The sequence below is a fragment of the Mus musculus genome, chromosome 9, assembly GCF_000001635.26.
Source record: "Mus musculus strain C57BL/6J chromosome 9, GRCm38.p6 C57BL/6J".
NCBI lineage: Eukaryota > Metazoa > Chordata > Mammalia > Rodentia > Muridae > Mus > Mus musculus.
The window spans coordinates 8,712,731-8,731,801 of NC_000075.6; the positions used below are offsets into that span (position 1 = coordinate 8,712,731).

General features: G+C 37.6%; 1 long non-coding RNA gene across 1 annotated transcript in view; it reads right to left on the reverse strand.

The window, feature by feature from the left end:
• Positions 1–19,071, reverse strand: part of Gm32014 (predicted gene, 32014) — a 96,911-nt gene that overhangs the window by 68,653 nt on the left and 9,187 nt on the right. The window contains exons 2-3 of the long non-coding RNA NR_110513.1: positions 7,950–8,074; positions 4,327–4,407 (exon numbers count right to left, since the gene is read on the reverse strand). This is a non-coding gene — a long non-coding RNA (predicted gene, 32014). The remainder of the gene's footprint in view (positions 1–4,326; positions 4,408–7,949; positions 8,075–19,071) is intronic.

The following is a 19,071-nucleotide window of genomic DNA, read 5'->3' on the forward strand; positions in this document are numbered from 1 at the left end:
GAAGCATGCTTAGAGGAGTGAAGGGGCTCACCAGACAGCTGCATCACTGAAAAATCCCACCTAAGACTGCATCATTACCCCTAAAAGTTGTAGAGATGGAGTTCCATCATCAATTAACCTTCCACTGACTGCATACTCTAGCATCTCCCAAGACAACATGAGCTGGCATACCATCATATGTAGCTGTAGGAAGTTGGGGTGCAGGAGGAAGTCAATGGCTGTGACCTCAGTAGAGTGTCTAGTTTTCTTTTCTGTCATCTCTCTTTGTGTGAAAAAGTAACTTGTGAGGGTCTCATCAAGGTAATCCTATCTCTGGTTTCAAGATGTCCATGGCCATGCCAGAAGGACAGAAACTCCTTACCATTAACCCCACTACACAGTAAGAACCCCAAGAGCAATGATAACAACTGATAGTGGGACAAAGCTCTTCAACCTGGGAGTCCAGATGGACTTTAATTCTTATACATTGTCTATTTCAGGTATTTGCTCTGCATTAACACAAAACTAAACAAGAAGACAGATGATGCCTATCTTGGTCTTTAGGTAATTCTTTCAAAACAATTTTCTCTTTTCAACCCAAACACAGAATAGTCAAGGAACTTGCCAACTGTCCAATAAGTAATAAATAGTTGAATCTTGATTTAAATATAATTCTATGTGTGACCCAAAATACAGATTCTCTATTGACTGGGTCTCTTGTTCCATTTCCCACTGTACAGTTCTGTGAGTTACCTATTCTTCATCTTGTGTTGCTTGACTTCACTCAGAGACTGTGGAATTTGATAAAAACAAACAAACAAACAACAACAACAAAAACCAAAACATATCTAATTTACTTCTCTCTATCTCATACACAAAGACAGAAAGAGAGAGAGACACACACAGAGACAGAGACTGATAACAATCTGACGAGGGAATGGATGGGTTAATTAACTTAACTTTTGTGATTTTCTCACCATGAGTACTAAATAATTATATATCTTGAATACCTGGATCGTTTATTTGCCAAATATACCTAAATAAGTATAGACAAATAAAATAGAATACTGGCATGGGGATGCCCGATTGTAGGGATGAGAGTGATGAAAGTGTGTGTGTGAGTGTGTGTGTGTAAAAGTGAGTATCACCTTCACCCATCATTCACACAGGTTAGTATCTGCCACCACTATGAGAAGGTGGAGTGCATACATAAATTTATTTTAATACTTGGGGCTCCAAAAATGCTCTTCATAGCCACATTTCAAAAAGCACATCTGCAATTCCATCTCCTAATTCCTTTAGAATCTCATCTTAGGCTGCACATTATTTTGTGGTAGATTCCAGTTGAACAAAACACCTTGACCTGGGCTTCACTAGCCTGGATTCCTAGTTGCCTGGTCAAGTTGGTCCTCAAAGGGAAGGCAGCAGAGGTTGGGGAAATCTCTTATACTGTAAAAACAGCTTAGGGTTTTAGTCAAGGTTTGTATCTACAGAAAGAATCAAAACTAAGGCCATTAGTAGCCTTCCCAGAAATGAGTCAGGATGAATTATGACTGCTGCTAGGATTCTGCAGAAACTACCAGGCTCTGGGAATGCAGGAGGCTATATACCAATGGAAATGAATATAGTATCCTGAGCTGAATGAGGACACTCCTCTGAAGAACATGCTAGTGCTGTGCTGTTGTTAAAGGCACAAAACCCTGCTCCCTGCAGTCTCCCAGTGCAGCAATCATGATGTCTTGCATTCTCTCATTCATCCCTTTGTTTGATGTAACCATCACTCTCTTTCTGCCTTTTCCTTTAAGAATGAAAGTCCTATGGCCAGAAACTCCAGTGTTACATGGGCATATGAATGATTGATTTTGTTTCTCTGGTTATTTTTTAGGCAAATGCACTGGAATGAAAATAGATTTTGTTTTGAATTGAACATTCCTGACTTCATTTCTAAGGATAACCAGGCCACATTCTGGCTTGTCAGCATATTGTATGAGCACTCTGAACCCCAGTTCATTCTTCAGTGTAACAATATCTACACTTGTAGCTATTAATACCTACAGTTGTAATTTTCATCCAAGGTACTCATGCACATGTGATTTGCTGTAAAGGGAAACAGGATACACCACCACCCCTCACCTTCATCATGACTATTCAATTTCAGTATCAAAATAGCCAAAGATAATGGAGAGCATGAATCTAGAATGAATGTCTCCTTAGAGACAGCCATATGAGTTACATGCAAAGTTAATCAAGTCTTTCTTTTTCCTCCTGGTGCTATGTGTGATCCTATCACCATTCCTTACTGGCCAGTATTTCTTCCAATGAGTCATGTTATTTGTTTTTAGTAGTGCTTCATACTATAGACATGTAAAGCCCCTTTATTTTAAAGACATTACCATCCTTACATAATGATTCATGGTTTCTCTTTTAAGAAGTAGTCATGCTTTGTTTTTCATTTTTGTTAGTGTGACCCAGGGAAGTATCAAAACTCTATCCCAGTAAAGGAAATTTGTTTTGTCTCCATCAGGAGGGAAAGGGCAGTATTTGATTTACCCCAGTAAGCTCTGCATTTAGCATAATATCTGATATTCAAATGACATTTGATAAGATAAAATAATTTGTTGAATTAATTTATTTTACATTTATATTTCAGGAGAAAGTTCCTTGTAATTACTATTTTAGATTTTTTTACTAGATTTCTCTTCCATGCATTCCTCTTAAAAAAATAAAGATGAATAATTTAATTCTGAGTGTATATGTATATGTATGCATGTATGTATGTATGTATGTATGTATGTATATTTGAGGTGAATCTAAGTGTGTGTGAGAGTATATATGCTTGTACATGTAAATGGAGATCAGAGGAAGGCACCAGCTGTCTTTTTCTGTCTCTCACCCCTTTATTACTTCATTCTCATAGCTAATTGGGAGCTAGGCTGGCATCCAGCATAACCTAGAAACCTTCCTGTCTTTACTCCTAACAGTGCTGGAGTTACAAGAAGGCATGTAGCCATACCCAGATATTTATGCAGCTGCTGGGATCTGAACTCAGGTTCTCATGCTTGTAAAACAAATTCTCTTATCTGATGAATTATCTCTCCAGTCCCATTAAAAGTTTTATAATCTGTTTGTATATAGTTGTAATGCTTTTAGTTTTTGTTACATTTCTAATTCTACCTCAATGGGAGAATGCTGTACTAACGTCTTCTGATCTATAACAAATGGAAAAGGAGCCACTCATTCCTTTGGAAGAAAAGTCAGTCTACCATCAATGCAGCAATTTAATTAAAGTCCTTTGTGTTCTTGTCTAGCACACTTCAAGCCTAGGGCAGGCTAAGATGTCTGACTGTTATTTTGTATTGAATCAGTGCAAGAAAGAAACAAGACTGTCGCAGGAATACTGCTCTATATCAAGAAAACCAATAATTTCATTTTTGTTGAGTTTGGAAAGACAAGCAAATAATGTCACAGATACGTTTTGATTCAACATGCAAAAGGAAAGCCGAATAAACTTACTCTTTTATACTTTTGCAGCCTAGTCAATTTAAAATGCAAAATTAACCATGGGAATTGAAATTTTGGGTAGAGAACATACGAATTAAGAAAACAGAAAATTATGGTCATACACATATAAGGGGATCAATAAGCTTGGGGCTTTTGCAGAAGATACTTTCTCACAACAGAACCAACAAGTAAACTGAAGAAATACACTGGGAAATTAATGTGAGTTTTTGCTTCTTTATAGCAAGAGTAGGTAGACCAGTTGACTGCTTGCTCTTCCTGACTGGAGCTAAATAATATATAACAGCATTACTAAGAAAACAGTGACAGATCTGCCTTGGTGCTGAGATGGGGTAGTAACACAGAGATAGTTGGAAGGTTCTGCCTTCCAAGTGTTATTTAACACTTCAACTTTTTCCTAGGTTATCTGAGTTTTCTATTTCTTTTACTGTTATTAAAACATGTTTCCTGCTTCTTTAAATATAATGAATGTAATGAATATACATTGCCTACAGAGCTGGTCCTGCTATTGATTATTTTTACTCATTGTTTTCACTCACAATTTCTTGTCTTAGTATTTACTTATCTATTAGGTTATAGTCTTGCTATGTGACTCCAAATGGCTTCATGGTCACAGTCTCATTGCCTTGGCCTCAGTGCTAGGATTTTACATATGTGTTTCCATACCTGGCTAGTTGATTTATTTTCATCATATTTTTAATATTTTTAATGTGATATGGTTATTTTCCTTGTAGGTTAATTTGTGGGAATTTGTTGAAGTCTGGGTTAAAGGCAATTTACTTCTATGTGAGTTTGCATTTCTTTTCTGTCAGAAGAGGCATTACCTACTTTCGTTGAAATGATATGAGGTATGAATCCTTGAGCACGATTTCTAGGTCATATTTTAAATGCATTTCCCACGTTTGATACCTGAAAATAAAAAGGAGATGCAGCGTTGTAAGGATAGAGCAAGGAAATCCAATATACAGCAGCCTAGATTCCAGATGCAATGGTTATGAAGAATTCTTTAAATCTCTTGAAAGATACCAATTCATAAACAAAAGATTGTTAAATAGTTTCCAAGTTGAATCTGATGAAGGCTTTACTCAGGTACTCATAATGAAAGTATTTATGATAAGAAATCTTTAAGTATTTAAGGTAATGAATATGTTCAACTCTGACTTGATCACTGTCATACATATGAATCAATTCCACATCAGAAGTCATAAGTACATATAAATATATGCCAGTCAAAAAGCAAAATAAATTTTAACAAAACCAGTGTTTACTGTGATTGAGTGGAATTTATTTTACATGTGAGAAGGACATGAGTGTTTGAGAAGGTCAAGCTTTGAAATTTGAGTCTTACCAGTGTGATGGATGAAGGAGAGCCTTTCCACTAAAACATTCTAAGGGAAAGAAGACTTGTATGTCCTGGTAGTTTTAGAATTCCCAACTGGTTCCAATGCTGTGACTATAATGAGAGTGAACATGGTACAAGGGAGCACATGCCAGCAAAGCCTGCTCAACCATGAGGTGACCAGAAAGCTGGGACAAGAAGAGGGAAGAGAATAACCAGTGTAGACTTTTTAAAGGCACATCCACCAGTGACCCATTTTCTACCAATCAGGCTCCATTCAAAAATCATAGTTAAGGGGAATAAAGGGGTGGCTCGAGTTTCAGAGCACCACTTCTTCTTCCATAGAACCTGGGTACTGTTTCTTGTGCCCACACAGTGGCTCAGAGCCACTGTAGCCCTGGTGCCAGGAGATTCAAAAGCACCAGGCACACATGTGACACTTACACACACATGTAGTCAAAACATCCATACACATAAAATAAATAATTAAATAAAATTAAAACTAGAAAACATAAAAAAGGATACAGGGAGATTCAAAAATGATAAAATAATCATTTAGTCAGATCTTCACCAAACAAATACTGGCAAAGTTATGGAAATGTGAGATAAAATGGATTTGGGGCCAAAGGCATTTAAACAATGAAGGGGAATTCATAAAAGGCACAAATTCAATTTACTGATTTAAAACTGTTGTGGTTTAGAATAGTAGAGAAATTATCACACACAAGTGATCTCTCATTGTCCTTGAGTCTTTGCTTCCTTTGAGCATGTGTCTGCTTGTGGAATTTGCAGATTGTTGGTCAGACTTGCCATCATCACTATGTTGCACCTCTGAAAATTAGAGAGAAGGGGAGTTTAATTTTGTTTCTGCTTCAGTGTGTGGTTGTCTGGCTCTGCAGCCCTAAAGTGAGGTTGTACATACTGGCAGGTAGGGCATAACAGAGTGAGGCTGAGTCTCTTGTGCCAGCTAGGAACCAGAGAGAAACCAAAAATATCCAGAGACAATAAAGGGGACAAAGCAGGTCTTTCCTAGTGACTTGACTCTTGCAGTCAGACTCCATTTCTTAAATAGTGCCCCCAGATGGAAACCAAGCCTTCAAAACATGAGGATATGGGGAACATTTTATTTTAAAATTATAAGTAGATAAATATAAGTGAGCTGTAAAATATTGAAATGAAACAATAAACAAAGTCTAATGGACATGACTTACAAAACCCTGACTCCCATAATGACTAGCCTGCTTATGCACTTGGCTAGTCTCGGGTCTACTCAGAACAGTTACAAAAAATGGATTGCTCAGAAGAGTCATATTCTAAACAAAACAGATCATAAAGATTTTTATGTCATCAAAACACCACAATAAAATGATGGCAAAAGATCCAGATTATGCCTGAAAACTAAGAAACAATGAAAAAATTTGAGAATATTTAGAACTCTGTATATAGTACATATTAAAATTTGTGGGATGCAAGAAATGGAATTGCAATAATTTTCAGCTTTATAAGTTTATACTGAGGCAAGGGGGCTGGGCAGATTGCTGAGTGGGACAAGGAGGCTGGCAATTGGCTGAGAGGCAAAGAGCACACACTATTATTGCAGAAGATAAAAGGCTGGGTCGCAGTTCCAGTTGCAGCAGATCTAGCACCCTCTTATGGACACTGTGGCACCTGCACTCACATATGCACCTGCCTTCCCATGAACTCCAAACTCATACACACTTAATTAAAAAGAAAATTAAATAGATCTTTCTGTAGAAAGTTTATATCAGAGCTGGACATTGCAGTATTTATACTTATAATCTCAGAAATTTAGAGACACAGGCAGTGGATTGGAACTTCAAGGCTCTCTAGCACTACATAGTAAGACCTTATCTCTAACAAAGCAAGTGGTTTATATTAGAAAAAAAAATGACTGATGTTTTTACTGAGCTAAACATCTGCCTTAGAAAAGTAAGAGCAAGTAACTCAGTAAACGAATAAGCAGGGAGATAAGACGTGCTTATAAAATGTGTGGTGGAACCAGTTAACGTTGGATGATACGTTCTGTGGGAAGAAATCCTTGGATGATACTGAGAATAGAGAGAAGTAGTTATAATTTAACTAATATAGTAGTTATACGTTACAATTATAGAAATTATAGAAGGCAGAAAAATAAATCTCTACGAATCGAGTGATAAAGGAAAGGGAGGGGAAGGGCTCTTTCCCAATTCTAGAATTAATCAGAATGCTTTTCTAGGGAGAATTGATTACAAGTGAAGGGGCTATCATTTTTTGCAAGCACGAATGTCATTTCCTGTATAGCCAGCACAGCATGGCTCCAGGCAGAAGGTTTCATTAATCCTTGAAATGACTCTTCAAGCCCTATTTTGTCAACGTTCTCCTTAAGCTCGGGTTTCAAATCTGTTAACTAGGCTACTTACTTTGGTATTGCATTTAAAAGTTTATCTATTCTACAGGTTTTGTTTCAGATATGATACATTTGCCTTGTCACAAAACACCAAGATTTTAGTAAAATACACATTAACAGTCTAGTGTAGGATGTGTTCCAAACAGGCTTGTGGCCTATCTACTATGGAACTGCAGTATTATTTTCCATGATTGATTTTATTTCCCTTGATAATTCAGGTGCATTTCATTGTCTAAAAATTACTATAGTGCAGGCATAAGAAAGTAACCTGAAAGCTATGGCTACATTTCACAAGCCCTTGTCTCCATGTGTCTCTCTTCTCGGTTCATGAATCACATATACAGCTGATTACAACCTCATGAAAGCTGAGCTTCATAAATCAGACTCTAACCCAAGGTCCTCAGAATCTCCCCAAACCAAGGCCAGATGGCAATCTTTGGATCAATAAATTAATGCTTCATTGGAGGTAACACAGTCTCAATAAAACAGTCTTTATCCACTTATCAAAAGAATGTTGAAATAAAAGTGTTATCAGAAATACAAAATAGGAATTGTTTTTTGGGGGTTCTATAGATAAAAGCTTTACAGGAATAATTGGGGTTTTTTTCGAATAGGTGTTTCATGCCTGTCTAATCACATACAATGGGAAAATTAGTCCACAAGAATGTATTATTCTTCCATGTCCATTTTGGACTGCAAACTCACCAACTGTATCAAGAAGAATCTTTGTCTACATATAGTTGCTTCTTCCTGGACATACAGTGGTTGTTAAAAGCAAAACAAAGGTGCAGCGGGGCTCTGGAAGATGATGAGTTTGAAAAAGGCCATTTCTAGAACAAGACATTAAGTTTTAGGACATTATGAATACTCACCAAGACTTCACTTCATACAGATATTTGATAATGAAAACCAAACCTGTCATCCATTATAAACAGAAGCACTAACTCCTCAGGAAAAACATGGAGAACTGAGAATCAGTCATCAGAGGGTAAACAAGGTGTTAGCCTTATCTTGCATTCGAAGGTGTGTGAGGAGTGAAGCCACATATGTTTGTCAACACACAGCAGGGATTATAAACAGCATCACAAGGGAAAGGATTAGAGTCCCTCATTATTCCCTGTACCTAACATTTCAGTTCTCTTCTTTTATTACCTTTTTCTGGTACTTAATTCTTTAGGAAAAATGTTCATGAATTGAATGTAGTATTTTGAGTGTAGTGTTGAGTTGGTACTCTGGCTAGTACTGTGGTTACCATATTTGCTGTATGAATGAGGCCAACATTAGGTGCTGCCTGCCAACAACCCCTCTGCCTCCTGTATTTCCATCTAGCTGTGGTTAGATCTTGGCTGTAAAGCCACACACATTAAAAGTTTCATCTTCACAGGACACTACTGAGAGCTGATGGAAACTTTTGGAAGTACAGCTTGCTAGTAGCCCTTAGGGACTGTGGAACAATGGTCCCTTCCTTTGCTTCTTGGATAGTTTAGTGAACTCTTTAGTCATGGTGCTGTCTTGAGTATGCCCAAGAAGCCACGCTGACATGGACTGAAATCTTCACAGCTGTCTTTGTAAGTAACCCATGGTGTTTCACTGGGGTGACTGGTACACATCAGTCCTGCTTTAAAGTCTACTCTACTTATTCAAACGTAGATTTTTCTCTTAATGTGATGAAATTCTATTGTGCACTCTGAATTCAACAACTTGTCTTCATAAATTCATTTGCTAAATATTTATAAAGCTTTTGATGCTCTACAACACAGTAGTGAATGGCACATCCTAAGGTCATAGTGTGTCATAGGCAACCTTGGTGACACCTTATATTTTCCATACAACAGTCTTCTCATATTGTTTCCTTCTGTTAAAAATGGCAATCTCTGCCTTTCAATTGGAAAGTTTAAACTGTTTACATTCATTAGAATTATTGACATATTTAGATTCCTCTTTAAGCTATATTCTAGCTTAATATTATTTTGTGTTTAATAATATATTTAATATATTCTAAATTTCTTCTTTAATTTTTTAATGTTTTTGTTAAATTTCTTCTTTAATTTTTAATTTTTGTATGTTTTTGTTACCTAAGCAATGTCAGGTATGGGTTTCATCTTGTGGAGTGGGCATCAAGTCAAATCAGATATGGGTTAGTTATTTCCACAAGCTTTGCACCACCTAGCATAGAGCAGGCAAGATAGCATTATAAATTAAAGGATCTGCAGGTGGTTTCATGTTTATTTTTCTCTTTAATTTTTAAAAACGCTATGTATAGGAAAATCACTGTACCAGAATGCATTTCCATTGTCAAATGATAACTTAAGTCCAAATGTAAACTAACAATATAAATCTACTAATTAGTTGTAGAGGAAGAATTTCAAAATATGATATTATTTATAACATTGTAAATACATTTTAAAATAAAATTTCAAGATTTAGTGTTTATGTGTATTTCTCTATATGTATATGCACTGGTTTGTGGGTGCTCCAGGGGTCATAAGCGGTAAACTGGAATTATAGGATTCTGTGAACTACCCAGTGTTGGGAACTGAACCTGGGTCCTCTTCAAGAGCAGCAAGTTTTCCTAACCATTGAGAAATCTCTCCAGTCTTCATTAATTATATTTTAACATAAAATACCTACTTGGTTCTTTTAAAAATATCTCAAGTATTTTTTATAATCTTTTGTTTCTTGATCGTGTTTTGCTTTCAATTATGTTTTTTGAAAGTTTTGTTGTTATTGTTGCTGTTGCTTACAGTTCTGAAGATAGGATCCAACACCCTGCTCATGACAGATAAGTGTCCTACCATAGTCCCTTCGAAGGTGTCTACCATAAATACACAATGTTTTGACATAGAGAAAATTAATATCTGAAATATGTGGATCTCAAAAATATTGCTTATTTACTTTGTTCCTTCCCTCCAGTGGTACATTTCTGTGTAGATTGGTGTGTTTTAGTATGAATTCACATTTTCTTGGACTTAATCTGTTTAAGTGACTAAGTGTTAACTATTAATTACCCATTTGCCCTGAGCCTGGTTCAGTATGCTAGTAATCTATGGTAGACACAGAAGCAGAAAGAAACAAGATTCCTCTAAGGTAGTGCCTGTGATCATGAGGTTCTACTTCCAGATAATAAAGGCTCTATTTGTATGTTTTCTTTGAATTTGAATTAGTAGAAAAGTTGTGAGACTGCATCTTCCGATAGTACTATGTTCAATTTTCAGCACCATTTGTTGAAAATGCTCTCTTTTTTCCACGGGATGGTTTTAGCTCCCTTGTCAAAGAGTAAGTGACCATAGGTGTGTAGGTTAATTTCTGGGTCTTCAATTCCATTCCATTCATCTACCTGTCTGTCATTGTACCAATACCATGCAGCTTTTTACCACAATTGCTCTGTAGTACAGCTTGAGGTCAGGAATGGTGATTCCACTAGAAGTTCTTTTATTGTTGAGAATAGTTTTCGTTATCCTATGTTTTTTGTTATTCCAGATGAATTTGCAAATTGCCCTTTCAAACTAAGTGAAGAATTGAGTTGGCATTTTGATGGGGATTGCATTGAATCTGTAGATTGCTTTTAGCAAGATAGCCATTTTTACTGTATTAATCCTGCCAATCCATGAGCATGGGAGTTTCTTCCATCTTCTGATTTTTAAATTATACAATTTGTACTGGAGAGATGGCCCAGCAGCCAAAGACACATGCTTCACTTCCAGAAGACTTGGGTTTGGTTCTCAGCACCCACGTCTCACATCTTCCTGTAACTCTAGCTTCAAGAAATCCTGTTACTTCTTTTGGTCTCTGGACTTTCACACATGTAGAGTCACACACAAACACACCTAAAGAAGAGTAATAATAATAAATCTTCAAAAAAGTATGTATTCATATATCCATGTCTCCAAATATTATGCGGGCTATCTTTTTTTTTTGTTCCCCATTCTAAGAAGGAACAGAAATGACTAATATCAAAACTTCAGGTGACAGCAGATGCTGTTGAGGATGTAGAGAAAGAGGAACCTCCTCCATTGTTGGTGGGATTGCAAGCTTGTACAACCACTCTGGAAATCAGTCTGGCGGTTCCTCAGAAAATTGGACGTAGTACTACTGGAAGATCCAGCAATACCTCTCCTGGGCATATATCCACCCACAAGATGTTCCAACTGGTAATAAGGACATATGCTCCACTATGTTCATAGCAGCCTTATTTATAATAGCCAGAAGCTGGAAAGAACCCAGATGCCCCTCAACAGAAGAATGCATACAGAAAATGTGGTACATTTACACAATGGAGTACTACTCAACTATTAAAAACAATGATTTATGAAATTCTTAGGCAAATGGATGCATCTAGAGGATATCATTCTGAGTGAGGTAACCCAATCACAAAAGAACTCACATGATATGTACTCACTGATAAGTGGATATTAGCCCAGAAACTTAGAATACCAAGATACAATTTGCAAAACACATGAAACTCAAGGAGAAGGAAGACCAATGTGTAGATAATTCCTTCCTTCTTAGAATGGGGAACAAAATACCCATGGAAGGAGTTACAGAGACAAAGTTCGGAGCTGAGATGGAAGGAAGGACCATCCAGAGACTGCCCTACCCGGGGATCCATCACACATGCAACCACCAAACCCAGACACTATTGCATATGCCAGCAAGATTTTGCTGACATGACCCTGATATAGCTGTCTCTTGTGAGGCTATGCCAGTGCCTGGCAAATACAGAAGTGGATGCTCACAGTCATCTATAGGATGGAACACAGGACCCCCAATGTAGGAGTTAGAGAAAGTACCCAAGGAGCTAAAGGGGTCTGCAACCCTGTAGGAGGAACAACAATATGAACTAACCAGTACCCCCTAGAGTTGTGTCTCTAGTTGCATATATAGCAGAGAATGGCCTAGTAGGCCATCAATGGGAGGAGAAGCCATTGGTCTTGAGAACATTATATGCTCCAGTACAGGGGAATGCCAGGGCCAAGAAGTGATAGTGGGTGGGTTGGGGAGTAGGGCCAGGGGAGGGTATTGGGGACATTCAGGATAGCATTTGAAATGTAAATGAAGAAAATATCTAAAACAAAAAACAAACAAACAAACAAACAAAAAAACAAAAACAAAAAAAAAAAGTTGTGGCCTTCTGGCTCAGGCCAGTGAATCTTCCACAGCCCATGTAGTGACAGGCAACATGAGTTCTGCTTACAAGGTCCTGGCTATAGTTACTACACAGCAGCTAATTTACAATAAGTTTTTCATAAATGATTATTTCCAGAATACATGAATTTCATAAGACTGAAGAGAAGATTTACCAAATGTTTGGAGAACCCCAAAATGTGTACCACACAAAGCAGACAGGTATCCCAGGGGGGAGTCACTGTTTCCATCTCTACACAATCATGAAATAGGTACTTGCTTGGAAACACACATTTTAAAAGAAGTTTATATTATATTATTATAATATTAAAAGCCAGGTGTGATGTAAGTTTATTTACATAATTGTCCTATTTAGCCTTCATAAAGATGATTTGGCAGGCACTAAATTTTCCTGTTTTATTGAAAACTACATTACAGAATTTAAGCCCCTGGAACATTCAGTAGCAAAGTTACATCCAAACTCCAGGATCCAGATTCTTCCTCGCTTCAACCTAGGGGGTCTCCACAGCAAAATGAGTCTTGTCTCATAAAGGTTCTCCAGGCTGTGGTCAGCATGCAAGCTTGCTGGTCCATTCGTTATGCCTATAACTGAAATTATGTGACTAGGAGCTTTGGTAGCACTCAGACCTTGATTTCAAACTTGTGGCCATAGTATAATACCATGCCAAATGGTGTCACTAAATTTTCACAAAGACTTTACCATGAAGTTCACTCTGCAATTAAAAAGCTTGCACTGATCTTCATTTTGCTTTTAAGATACATAGATGCTTTGAAAACTAAAAACTTGTCTGCAGGCTTTCCCAACTTGAAGTCTACTTAAGAGTCCATCTGACTTGTTCCAGCTATTTGCTATAAACATCACCTGCAGAGTCTAAGACCTCACCCTCACTCTCAAGGACATTACTGTTTTTATAAACAGTGTAAAACTACACGGAATCAGGAAGTTCTTACTGGCACTTCAAGCATTCTCTCCAAACACCTACTTTGCTACTAGTGGGCTTTAGAGCCTTGCAGAGATTCTATAGCATAATTATGATCTGCACATACTAAAGTACACGACAGGCCAAAAGCAGAAATTATAGTTTCTGTTCATGAAAAGAATTTCTGCAAAACCAGTCTTAAGTTTTGTCTTATTTTTACTTAGTACATGATTCTTTAGACCTTTTAGAATACATACAATTATTTTGACAGCATTCAACTATTAATCTGCTTTGGTTTTTAACTGTAAGAATGAGTCATGGATAGTGATGGATAGTTGATGGATAGTTGTGAAGTATTAATCATGTCACACTGCAAGGACAATTTCAGCAGTGTTTAGTCAAATACTGAGGCTAGTGAGATGGCTCATTGAGTAAGGCATTGCTACTAAACCTGGAAATCTGAGTTTAGTCCCTGTAACCCACAAGGTAGGAGAGAACTAACTCCAGAAAGCTGTCCTGTGATTTCCACACATATACTGTCATCTCTGTAAATCCACTAACATGCAACTAAACAAAATTTCCTTAATTCTAGAGAAGATAGGATACATGAGAAAACTGTATTTTTAAATTCTGCAAATACTTAAGAATTTGTTTTATATCCTAGAATATGTAGGTTCTATGTTTGATGCAGAAATGGAAAATATATGCTTACTACCACTTTATAATTTACAGCCCAATGGGTTAATTAAACAATAGAAAAGGTAGGGTGGAAAATAGTAATACACTATGAGAGAGTTTAGGGCTGAGAAGGGTTACTTTCAGGAAAAATATCAGGCATAGATAGTTATAGGAAATGCTAGGAATGAATGGGACATGCATATATCCGTCCTTATGGGGGTTCTAGCTTGATGGGGTACATCCTGTGTTAGAACTACTTCACCATGGCTACCATGTCCTTTCTTACATTTCCCTTCCAGATTTCTTCTTTTCTTTCTCTTTCTTCTCTTCATTTTTTTATCCACACCACATCTTGATTTGTGTATGTGTGTGTGTGTGTGTGTGTGTGTGTGTGTGTGTGTGTGTGTGCTTCTTACCACCAACTATGTTTCTTGGAGAGATATCATATGTTTTTCTCTCATTACAGCTTTTACTCGCCCTGATTACAAAGCTCTTAAATTTCAACTCTCTGCTGATGATACAGACTCAGCATCCTTTGTGCTGTTGTCTAAGCTCTATTCTTATGTGCCAAGCTCTTTTTGATTTATCCCATTTACTCATAAACTCAGTATGTTCAAAATCATATTGCTTTCCTCTGAAATACTGCCTATAATTGATATCATTGGTCACTGAGCTAATGAAGACAGGAGGCTGAGTGATATCCTAGCCTCATCTCACTCACTTGTCATTCAGAGTTAGGGAGACATGGGTTCCACTTCATCAGCATGCCCTCGGTTCTACCCTTGTTTGTTACTATGATGGTGTGTAGAGAGAATATACTGTGTGTTGTATGGATACATTGCCTCTCAATTAAAAAAACAAAACAAACCTATGGACTATAGTTAAGGGTAGGATAGACGGTGGAACATCTGGGATGCAGGAAGAATTCTGAGATAGAGCCATGCTAGGGAGATTCACCAGGAGGATGTGACAATAATGATGCATGGCACCTGAGCATAGGCAACCAGCTACATGCAATGTGAGTTAAAATAAATGGGTTGTTTTAGTTTTGATCTAATAAGAGAAAAGCCTGAAAAATTGTCTAACGAATGTGTAAATATATTTTAAGTATGAGTCTTATTTCTGGGAGCATGAGGCCAAGAGGAAGAACCAAAACAAACTTCTACAATGCTGTCCTGTTGCCTGTGTGAGTCCTGACTGAGCTTGTTCTTCTGTGTCGTCCTGTGGTAAGGTAAGAGCTCAAGTGATTTCAAATCAAACTGTCCCAAGCCAATATTTATCCCAAATACTATGAGAAATCAGAGGAGCATGCTATTCTGGGTAGCTTGGTACATAAGACTTCTGCCCATTTCTCTAGAGTCAACATTTAAGCCCCTTCAGACCCTGTCTTTGCTTCATCATGGTCTTGTCCCTCATCTTTCAGGGACACACACACACACACACACGAACCATACTACACTAACAATGATTGACAACTTAGGTTTGAGTCACAAGTAAGCTGAATTACAGTCTATGCTCTCTAATTTTACTGCATTTTTCACATATGTCCATATGTTTAATTAGCTGTATTAAAACATTTAAAATTAGCTTTTACATGTTGGCTTCTTATGTTTCAACTAAGTGTGGATGTTCACATTTGTGTGCAAGTGCTCAGAGAAACCAGACAAGGGGTTCTGAGACATCAGAATTGAAGCTGAAAATAGTTGTGAACCACCCAATGTAGATGCTGGAAAAAGAACTTGGTCGTCTGCATTTCTCCAGCCCCTCATGGTAGGTATTTTAGATATATTATTTTTCAGTGAATGTTGGGTTTTAAGAGAATAAATTTTAAGAACTCAACATTTTTATAAGATGATACATCTGTGTTATTATTTAATTCAGGCACATTTTGCACAGTAAATTATATGATTATATTGAAAGTTGGATTCATCTAACCAAAACCATTGTTATACTATCATGGTATCCTGATTTGAAAAACATCAAGTATCACAGAAAACAACACAAGTTAAAATTAGCAGTATAGCATGTGGGGCTCTTGATTCACTGCTATTGAATCCAAAAGAAATGTTTGACAGAAATGTTGAAGCACTCAATGCCTACAGTCTCTATAAGGACATTGCATATGAACATAGGGGATGACATGCACAGCTCTCTCTTGTCACATAAGCAACTAGAATCAGACATACAGAAAAATAAAAACAAAACAAACAGAAATGGGAATCAAATCAAAAGCATGGATTTCTAGGTGTTTTAATTTCATTGAAAGGACACCAAATCCACTGTGCAATAACTAATGTGTAGTAAACTCAAGGTTATTCTTTCAATATTTTAGAATAACTTTTAAAGTCCATTCATGCATTACACAATACATGAAAGATTGTTTGATTCTGCCTCTGTACTTATTTTTCCTTAGCCAAGAAAAGGTGATCAGAGAAGCCAAAAGATCTCTTGGCTTTGAATCAGTTGACAAATGTGGCATTCAATTCTACATGGTATAAACACAGCACGGGGTTGGGGGGCAGACAAATATCAAGCTGATACTCAAGCCCATTACTGCCAAGAGAAGGCATCCGATCAAGGCTGGAAAGCAGCTCCAGGCAGTGGGTGTGCAGGCAACAAAATATAGTGGCCAGGGTATTCAGTGTAAGGACAAGGCTTTGTGCTCAGCTGTGCCGGGCTGTCCACACTTTAGAGGAAAGGACAGTTTATCATGACCTTGTGGTTGGATCCAAACTGTTCACAAGGGACACATCAAACAGGGCAGAGTTTAGGTCCATCCTCTGTGGATCATCTATTGGACAAACTAGAAAGTTGTTTATCCTGTAGTTCATTATAGAAGCCTGATTTCAGATGTATTCCTTGTCTGTGCTGAATATCATATGTGACTAAGTTTTTGCTGAAAGAGACAATACTTAGTATTTATTATCTCAGGAGGAAGGTACCTGCAATATACATTCAAATAGTTTCCTCTTTCCATACTAATTTTAAAGACATGTGATCTCTTTATAATGAAAAGCCTACTTACTGAAGGACTTCAGATAAAACTCAGGTCTTCTGGGCTTCTAGTAGATAAAGTAGATAGCTTCATTATGCATCAAACCACATAAGGACAGGAACACCCTCTCATTAGATCCCAGAAAATTAAATGCATATTAGAAGCTGTTAAAGAACTACTTAGATCCTGGACCTTCTGTTTTAGTCTAGTTTCTGTCACAGAATGCATGCTTTCTGGGCTCTGAGGCACCCTGAGAGTAACTTACTTCATGCTGGTATCCATCTGTATACCCATACAGCCCATTCTTTATTCATCCCTTTTGTGGGATGCAGTAAAACCCATATCATGCCTACACATTCATCTTACAGCAACACAGGAACACGGGGGATTCTGAGTCCTTTAGAACAAGCTTTTTATTTTTTACAAAATGACATAGGAGCTTGTAGGTAATTGTTTTCTCTTCTCTGCCATGAAGTAATCTGAGAAGCATATTGTATGATTTCTTCTCTCCAGTTGGTTGTTTCCGAAAGTGAACTACATATTGTAGCCACTACTCTCATTGACCAGAAGGAGAAAAAAATATTCTCAGGCTTTGGAAACTTTTCCGTAATCCAGGCCTGATAAAGTTCTTTTACCCAAAATTAACAGCAAGACCTAAAACTCACTAAGGAATGTATCCTTCTAAAACACAAAGCATTAAGGCTTGATCTATGATTCCTGAGAAGTGACGTTCTGTAAACGGGTGCTCAGACAAATCCCACTGGAATCCTTCGGGATTGATTTCTTTTTGAATCTCACTAACATGCTTATTGACAAAAGGAATAATAAAAGATTGTCTTTTAGGGTCAAACAACTTTATCCTGCCTTCTCCTTCTCTGCTTCAGTGTATGGGGTAAGAGTAACTTCTTAAGCAGATGTCACCCTCATTAAGTGTCCTTTACTTACATCATGTCATTGCATGTGTGAGGTCTGTCCACTAAACCTGAGAAAGTATTTGCTGTGAATGACAAAGTAAAAATGAAAAAAAAATGGAGTACAAAGGAATACCTATCTAGGATGTTATTACTCCATTAAAATAAAAATTCCATTTTTATGTATTTGTATATGGACTGTACCTGTATGTATGTGCATGTTTTATATGTGCATGTGGGGAGGTGGGTGCATGTGCACCTGTGTGCACATGTAAGGGGAAGCCCAAAGTTTGTGTTCAGAATCATCCTCAGTTGATCTATCTTATTCCATTAGGCAGGGTTTGTCAGCCAAACTCAGAGCTTACCAATGTGGCTGCTCTTGATAGCCAGCTTGCTCTGCGATCCCGGCTCTGCCCTCTGAGTCTGGAATTACTACAGGCCAGCCTCTATCCACTCACCATTTACATGGGCTGTAGATCTGGATTTCAGTTCTCACATTTGTAGGGTAAGTGTTTTATCCACTGAACTATCTCTCCCCCATAACTGCTGTAGAAATGTCCTTATGGTTTGCCTGGTGAAGTCCTTATTATAACAATGAGGAAACTCTTGCCAGAGAAGGGAAGTGACCTGTCTCAAGTTGCATACCAGGTGGTGGCAAGGTTTAGGTGACCACAGATCACCCTTTGAATCAAAACTCTGTTCCTTAAATTACATCACAACATTGAATCATGACTAGTGACATCCCATCCATTAGGCGGTTTTGGCAAACAGTACAAAGAATGAGTCATCAGATTTCCTGAATTAAAAGAGGACCCTATTTTCCCATTCTGTCTTTGCTAATTGCTTTTAAAAGATGCTTTGACTCCCAAAATATGGTAGTCACATCATTGTACATAAATATTCTATCAGCCTGTTAACATCCCTCCCCCTCCCCCTCCCCTCCCCCTCCCGTCAAACTTTTTTTTGGATCTGTTTCCCAGAGCCCAGTATGTCTAAGTGATTAATACATTTTTACTTGTTTCTTTTGTGTCTGCATGCTTGTGTGGAAACCATAGGTCAACACTGTATGTCTTCCACAGTCACGTTCCACCTTAGCTTTCCCAACAGTCTCTATCACAGGAGCTGAAGGTCACCAGTTCCTGTAGACTGGCTGCCCAGTGAACAAAGCCCGGCAACCC